Source organism: Nannospalax galili, unplaced genomic scaffold, assembly GCF_000622305.1.
Source record: "Nannospalax galili isolate Female #2095 unplaced genomic scaffold, S.galili_v1.0 scaffold33, whole genome shotgun sequence".
In the NCBI taxonomy this organism is placed as follows: Eukaryota; Metazoa; Chordata; class Mammalia; order Rodentia; family Spalacidae; genus Nannospalax; species Nannospalax galili.
Genome location: NW_008335436.1, coordinates 1,261,754 through 1,270,288, shown reverse-complemented (window position 1 = coordinate 1,270,288; position 8,535 = coordinate 1,261,754). Strand labels below are relative to the sequence as shown.

General features: G+C 44.3%; 1 protein-coding gene across 1 annotated transcript in view; it reads right to left on the bottom strand.

Moving 5' to 3' along the window:
- The window catches only part of Slc7a14 (solute carrier family 7 member 14), a 125,770-nt gene extending 121,064 nt beyond the window's left edge, over nt 1–4,706 (bottom strand). Inside the window, exon 1 of the mRNA XM_008830108.2 lies at nt 4,454–4,706. The gene's annotated coding sequence lies outside the window, so the exon portion shown is untranslated. The remainder of the gene's footprint in view (nt 1–4,453) is intronic.
- Nucleotides 4,707–8,535: the final 3,829 nt, after the last annotated feature.

The window sequence follows — 8,535 nt, the reverse complement described above, 5'->3', positions numbered from 1 at the left end:
TTTTTTTTTTTTTTTTTTTTTTTTTTTTTTTTTTTTTTTTTGGTCTTTTTCGATCTCATCTCTTTGTACTGAGGAATATCCATAATACCTTCCTAACATTTCTGAACTCCTAATATCATGGCAGGCTTATTATTGATAATTAACTTAAAATGATTGATTTATTAAAGACACTGTGACTTTTTAATTAGCTACTATTATTCTGAAAAGGAAATGTTCAGGTTCAAATAAAATAAACCACAATGCGTAGAGTTTCTATTAATAGAACCTAACCCATCAGAAATCTCTGCAATCCAGATTTTGAATTCAACATTCTACTTTTCAGTGAAAATGAAAATAAAGGTAAAATATATTCATTTGGAAGATAAGAAAACACTCAGAAATCATTCAACTTAAGCTACCCTGTTCGGGCATAGACTGTACCACATGTACACGGAATGATCAATGATCACTTTCAATCACACTCTTTAAAAGCACTTGCACATAGCTACACTTTCAGCCTTACCACAGTTGTTGGAAATAGTTTTGGCAATTCCCATCAGTGTTTTACAGATGAAGGAATGGAACCCCAGGAGGCTCTGTAATGTCACCCTTTAGCACACTTACTACTGATTCAGTCTTTTAAAACTTCCATGTTTATCATACTACATTTGCCAAGACAAGATACACACATATTATTATGCTATATGCACCTGAATTCTGGGCAAGAATAGGGTTACTTCTAAGTTGGAATTCAGGAAACAAACAAACAAAACACATTCATGGAATGCCTGTAGAGCAGACTTCTAAGGCTACCAGCTCCTAAAGGAGACATGCCACCCCTTCCTAGTCTGATTACTGGCCACCTTTGGCTGCTGGAGATACAGAAGACCTACTACTCTTTTCTCCTTTCTTGGCAGAAGCCTCAGAGAGAGTCTTAAATTCTTAATTCTTCCCAATTTCTAGTTCTTTGTTGCTGTGAGGATTTTTTTTCTAGCACTTTCTAAGCAGCATCGTCCAAAAGAATGTTCTGCAATGATGGAAAAATGTTTGCCCTCTCCAATAAGACGGCCGTTTGAGACATATGGTTACTGAGCACTTGAAATATGAGATACTGACTTTTGAATATTTTAATTGCAATTTAACTTTAAATAGCTCTATGTAGCTAGTGACTACCATACTGGACAGAGAGATTCTAAACAGCGTAGGAATTAGGGTCACAGGGCCCAGAGCAATCCATCAACAGCATCTTTGCAGACTTGGAAGGTTATGTATTTAATATGAATTATGCCTTAACTGGGCCTGGGGGGGAGGGTTAAGCAAAATGTTGGCATTAACAATAAGAAGGCATATGGAGATCTCTATGGAAGGACTAACAAATGGGAGAGCCATTTGCATTTCAGTCCCATTTGGATTGAATTTGAATTTCTAAGCTGCATGTATTTGAGCAGGACAGAACTATCAATTCAATACAAAAATGTCTGTTTTGCCAATGAAATTACTAGAGCTGTAGAAACCCAGTGAATGAAGATGGAATTCTACTACAGCCTGGAAAGAGAAACAAGAAGTGACTGCTAGAGTGATCTATAATCTCTAGGACAAGCTCTGATGTTTATAGATGTTTAGTAAATAAATATTCTCTTAATTTGGCCTCCACAAATTGGCTAACTCCTTTCCTCATCTTACCCATGATACTTTGGAGAATTGGGGATACTCCTTGAAATAATGGGTGACCAGACTTCATATACTGCCTAGCTTAGGAAAGAGTTTTATAAATATTGGCACTTTCAATGATCCTTGTTTCTGCCTAGATTATTTTAGAGCCCTCCTCTGAGTCCTTTTGAGATTGGGGGAAACTGATTAGGATAATCAATTTGGGGGAAACTATGTTGTTGGGACTAGGGCAGAGAAAATATGGACAACATAAAGGCCTATTGAGGATAGCTATCCTATCATCTGTGTTTGTGAATGGGGAACATGTTGCTGAAGAAGGTCTGTTATAGTTCTCATGTATACTAAGGCAGATAATTCTGGGACAGTAGAACCAGAAGAGAAAAAGCAGAGGAAATGGTAACTAAGAAGACTGCTTGTATTTTCGACACTTGCTTATTACTGAGTTCACTGATGCTTTCTATTCTTGTTAAAGGTTGGTGGAAGAACCATTGTGGATGTGTATTTCAGGAACTACATATTAACAGGAAGGAAACTGGCTCTGGAACAAGTTTACAGGGTTTTAATACTGGCTTTTCAATCATGTGACTGAAAGCAGTGACTATCTCAATGGGTTCCCACATTCTCCTTTCTGAAAACTGATGGTAACAAATGGTAACTTCAAAGTTATTCAGACCCTAAATGCAATAGGACATGTGTGGCACATGTGGACTCTGGGCCCCCAGACTCAGTTGTCCACTCTTTTTGCTCTTGCTGGTTTAGTCTTCCAACTTTTTTGTGTAAACTTGAAGCTCAAGTTATGTGAGCAGTTGTATTCCAAGCAGCATGCATAAAAGCAGTTGGGAGGGTGGGAATGAGTGACAGCAGGTGGATGAACAGATTAAGGAAGGAAGAGAGAGCAATGTGTGAAAGAGAGAGGTTGGCCCCCCTCCTCTGTCACTTGCTGTGTTCCCATTCCCCGATAACAGCTATTGAAGGCCAGATACCGAAACAAGAACATGAAAGTGGCTTGGACATTGGAGGTAAACAGAACCAAATGTGAAAACAACCTCTGGGTTCAAGATTCCCAACAGGTTTTCTCATTTGTGTGAGAGATGCAGTTAATAGCTAATGTGAAATTTAAATGAAATGATGTTACCTATGATTCTATAGATGTTTAGTAAATAAATATTCTCTTAATTTGGCCTCCACAAATTGGCTAACTCCTTTCCTCATCTTACCCATAAGATACTAAAGAAACAAAACCAAGGCATATTTAGAGGACATGTTTAGAGGATGTAAACAATGTGTGGTGGCCAGAGAAAAATGCACAGCACAGAAAAGAAGCAGGACCAGATGCAAGAATGAATTCCACTCTCCTTTGTAATGAATCCACTTCCTTTTCTGTAGCCTTACAATTCCCTGATTCCCAAAAGTCTCAGAAATGCTTAACAGAACAGCATCCCTAACTGCTTTTCAACAGAAAGACAGTGCACGGGCAGAACGAGGTGCCACCCGAAGTCACTGGAGCTGGATCGTGGAGTGACAGGGTGCCTTGCTCTTCCACCCAGAAGTGCCAGGAACTTCCCAAGCAGGGTCTGGGGAAGCACAGAACTGGGAAGGCAAAGGACCATCACTTATTTTCTTGGTAAACACCGTATGCCCTTTAGCTGAATGTAATACAATTCCTGCTCACAGGAACTGCTGACCAGCCCGAGCCCCCCCAGCTCCCCAGATATTTAGCTTTCAGCCACCGACAACTTTCAGCACCGAGGACAGCTCCCGGTCCCTTGCCACCTCCTTGGCCTGTGCTCCCTGGGGTCTCTGAGATCCAAGGCCTAGAGGGAGGCAAGTTAGCTCACAGTCCTTGTCACAGTCCAGTCATGACTGACCCGCCTCTCGGCGGAAGATCTCAATGAAACGAGCTTCACACAGGTAGCGGATAGTGCTAGGAACAGGCGACAGCCCTGCTGCCTTCCCTCATCTTTGCCTTTCCTTCGCTTCTGTTTGGCAGCTTCTGCCTTATAGTGCGATCAAAATATAAATTGCACATTTGGCGGGGGACGAGGGGTGACTCAGGAGAGAGAAGAGGTCCGGGGCCACGCCACCCTATCCTGACCCTCCGGATTCACGGGAAACTGAATGTGTTTGGGGATGGAAGAGACAAGGCTGAAAGGGAGAAGCCCTGGGAAGAGAGTCATTTCCCAGGGCTGCTTGCTCCAGGCAGGAGCTTCCCTGGATACCTCCCCGTCACATCCCTCTCATCGCCCCAGCGCATCCTGGTTGGCAGGGGATTGATGCCCCCCACGCAGCACCATCCTAGTCGGGGCGCCCGGCTCCTCTAGAGTCCCTTTGAAGAGTTTTGCTCAGGTAAAAGCACAAATGTTACCCCTGCCGTCCTCTGGGGCTGTGGCTGGAAAAAAAGCATCTCTTCCTTTTCCAAGAGCTCAGTCCCAGGCCGAGAGCCCAGCTGCCCCAGTCAGGTGAGTGTCCAAGCTGGGAGGGAAGGATGGGCCCCAAGTCTGCGGAGCCTGGGCGGCCCAGACTGCGCCCCGCATCTCTGCCTCCTGCCCCGCCTGCCAGCACTCACGCGTCCCCGCATCCAAGACCCCACTCCCGGCCAGAGCCCGCACGACCCTGACCCCAGCTTTTTTCCTTCTTTCTGGGAGCCCCTTCCAGGAGGGCGCCCTCAGCCTCCGCGCCATATTCCTCCTCCCTCCCTCTGATGCCTCGGGCTCCCTGGTTCATCTTAGTCGTGGGGGGTCCAGCTGGGGTACCCGGGCCGTGCAGGGGGCTCTGGCTGTGGCGAAGGGGGACATTCACTCACCAGAGAGGCTGGAGGTGACGGCCTGTCTGCTGCTGGCCCGTGGTCTGCACTTGCAGCGCGGGGCGTCTCTCGGCTGCAATGGGGGCGGTGGTGGCGGCAAAGGAAGGCAGGAGGCAGCGGCTGCTGCTGAACAGCTCCTCAATTATTCAGATCGAACCCACTCCGCACCCCTCCTGAGCCTGCCAGTCCGCTCTCTGGCTTGCCAGTCTCCGCCTCCTTGGAGTCACGTGCCTAGCCCAGCCCCTTGCATTACTGAGTCCCAGCATCGCACCCCCTTCTCCCCTCGCTCCACCAGGTCTGCGTCTCCTTGCTGGCCTCCTTGGTCCAGGTACGACCTCCAGTATCTTGCTCTGTGTGGAGCATAGGGGAAGAGACAGTTGTCTTCCTCGACAAAGCAGGGTGGGTTGGGACTCTGCAGTGTGGCTGTATTGGTTGGGATGACGTCTGCCATCCACTACACCTCTGCTGGGCTCAGCTAGGCCTTCTTCCTGCACCCTGGAAGTTACCCCTCCCTTTGCACAGCCCTTTCTAGGCTTAACCTGCTTTCATCCACCTCATCACTGCTGGAAGGAAGGGTTGGGGAGTTTGATTTTCCCTTCAGTTTTCAAAGAAGACAAACCCAGAGCTCAAATAGATGGAGCTTAGTTCCAAGCCCATAGCATCTCATATCTGCTAACACTAGATTTGAGATTTTGAAGACCCACAAGGAATTTCAGTCTATGACTTTGGAGCATTTAATGGCTAGTCTTTCTTCTCTTATCTATGAAGTGACCACCTCCTAGACTGTTGGCAGAATTTCCATCACGTTCTTGAAGTTGCCTGACTGTGTGCTGGACATGTATGTGGAGATCAGTAAAGGAGAGTCCTGTTGCCGCCATTAAAATCCATTTCAGATATCTGGGTGAGGTGGCTTTCGTCTTTAATCCCAGAACCTGGGAGGGAGAGGCAGGTGAATCTCTATGAGTTCAAGTCTAGCCTGGTCTACATAGTGGTTCCAGGCCAGCTGGGGCTATAGGGAGACCCTGTTTTAAAAAGAAGCAAGCAAACACTCCCCCAAATACATTTCAGAAAACAAGAAGTGATTCATGTATGAGTAGAATGGAGGCAACCTTTTTTTCCAATGTGGAAAGAGCTTCCATGAGGTCAGGCTAGACAGATAGCCAGGTTAAGTGGGCAGAAGAGAGGCACGAGGTTTATATTTTACCTTGGTTCCTCAAGGTGAGTGTCCTGGACACATGTTGTATCTCAAAAGTATAGGGACTAGCAGGTGTGTGGTGGTGTACACCTTTAATCTAAGTTCTTGGGAGGCAGAGGTAGAAGGATCCGTTGTGAGTTCAAGGCCAGCCTGGTCTACATATTGAGTTCTAGGCCAGCAGGGCTACATAGTGAGACTGTCTCAAAAAACAAAACATAAAAACATAAAAACAAAGCAAATAAACCAACAATAACAAAAAAAAAGAAAGAAAAAGGGAAAAAAAATAAAAACTAGAGTGTACCAATCTTGACTCATTTGACCTCAGCTGTGAATGAACCATTTAAAATGCATTGAGTAGATTGATTTGGATGACAGATACCTTCAGAAATTCTTTTACCTTTGCCCAAGTCCCCAAAATATATGGCAGCTAAAATATTATCGTCATGCTATTAGAAATACAATTTATTGAGCCTGTTGTGTTCAGAGAGAATACTGGCTGACTGGTACTCTCTCTGTCAAGGGAAGGTTCACATCTAATTCTAGGTTGTGGATCAGCCCTGGACCTCAGGGTTTGAGTTCACCTCTGTCACATCCAGTCATGATCAGAACAGTCTTGGTAAGTTTTCTTACCTCAAGCTTACCACAGTCTTGAGCCTACACCTTTACCTTCTTGAGACATCACCATAATTTAAGCTTCTGAGTGATCCTTCAGAACATATTAGACCTCTTAGAATCCAAAAGTTATGAAATGTAGAGAAAGAGTAAAGTTGAAGAGGTAGAAGTCTGGAATGTAGGCCCTGCCAGTGACTTACCATATAACCCTTGGCCAATCACTTACTGTCTCAGAGTTTTATATTTAAAGTGGCGGAAAGAATGCTTTCTCTATAAGATAGTTGTAATGTTCAGATGGGTTAGTGCCTGAGAAGACACTGGTGGAAGGTAGAAAGTGAACAAATACAGACTGCTAGTACTGTGAGCTGAGGAAAATGCAGGAACTCTTTTTGTTCGGATGTGTTATTTGGGTGAGGAGAGGGGAAGCTGAGGTTTGCTGGGAACAGGCAGATACTGGAAAGTTAGGGTATCGCTGTACCTTTACAATTACACCCAAAACTCAAGGGCTGTGAAGGGTTCCCTTTCAACTGTACTCTCCTCTGTGGTGGGTTTTTTCAGCTCCACGACTTCCATCCTTAGAACACCAGACCAAATCCTAGTGGTTATGAATATTTACTATTTGACACACTTTTGTGCCTATATTTTAGCACAGTGGGCTTTAGACTTTTCTGCCTTTGCTTGGTAAAATTTATTTGGGTTGGTAATTCAAAAAGGTTGATTCTAAAGACAAAAACATTCTGAACTCAGGAACAGTTTCTGGTTACTCAGTAGTAGATTGAATGGTGGCCCGATTTTCTAAACCCAGTTCAATCCTTATCCAAACCAGGGACACCCCACTCTTTATCAAATTCCAACCCCATATCCTGGGATACTTCCCTTTAACAGTAATAGAAATTGTCTATCTAGGCTACCGCATATTTAGGAAAACCATAGGGCTGGAAGGTGCCATGGAAGTTCTTGTCCACACCGGTTATTTATTTATTTTTAGTTTTTTTTTTATGTGCACGAGTGTTGTGCCTGCATGTGTGTAAGTGCGCCCACATCATGCTGTGCCTGACTGAGGACAGAAGAGGACACTGGATTCCCTGGAATTGAAGTTATAGACAGTTGTTAGCTGCTATACGGATGCTGGGTTCAAACTCGGGTCTTCTGCAAGAATAGCCAGTGCTCTTAACCAATGAGCCATCTCTCCAGCACCACCCACACCATTTAAAAAATTGCTCGTCTAGGTAAAATGCTGCCTCTGACTCCTATCCATCTCTGTAGTGCTATCAGGAAACACAAGAAATAGAAAAATAAGCATGAAATCATTTAATTTGGCCTCAAAAACTGTGCCTTTAACAACAGTTACTTGGATAAGTATGCATTTTGGAAAGTTATGGACAGTTTCACAGCAGTTACAGTAGGTCTCAGAATACATTCAAATAAGTTTTCAATACCCAAGTCAACTTTACCCAGCAAAGGGCAGATGAGGGAACTTACTGGGCAGATCTTGCATAGATTGCAATACAAAGTTACACCTTAGTAAGATTTCTTGATAAGATTTCCCCAGAGTCCTCCTCCCTTATTTACAACCTCTTATCTCTTGTCTGGTGATAACTGATTTTATCAGAAGCCATTGACAACACTTTGACAGGAAATATTGTCAAGAGTTTGGAGACATGCACAGCAAGAGGGTTGGCAGACATCACAATACCAAAGTCTAGCAAGGATACTTCAGAGTGCCTGCTAATTCGATCTGGGCAGGACAGGTCCTAGCTTTCTTGTTCCAGTGAATAGGCTGTAGAGTGTTGATTCATTTATCAAGTACATATTCAAGACTCTCAGGATGCTTCCATGAACACCGCAGAAATGATTTCTGTTCTTGAGCTTACAGTCTAGGGGAGAGAGACAGACCACAAGCAAGTAAAGAAAGCTGTGGAGACTAAGTACAATGACGAGAATAAAGCGGAAATATCAGGAGAACAACAGTACCACTTCACCTAAGTGATTGTAGGGCTCAGACAAAAAACTATCTCTTTTCAAGGAAGGGGCAGGGCATCTTACCCAGGACTTTTACAAATACCATATGTCAGCAAGGTGATCACTAAAATCCCTCATGACTGACCTACTCAAATGGATGATAGTTAAGCCATGAAGGGATTGGCCAGATACTTTAAAACAGTTATATGATTTCGTCTCCTGGTTCATAAGGATGAGCACCTGATGTTTCCTTCTAGAACAATCCCAAGATCGTTGATGTTCCTGACTCTTGCCTCTGAGTGGATTCAAAGGC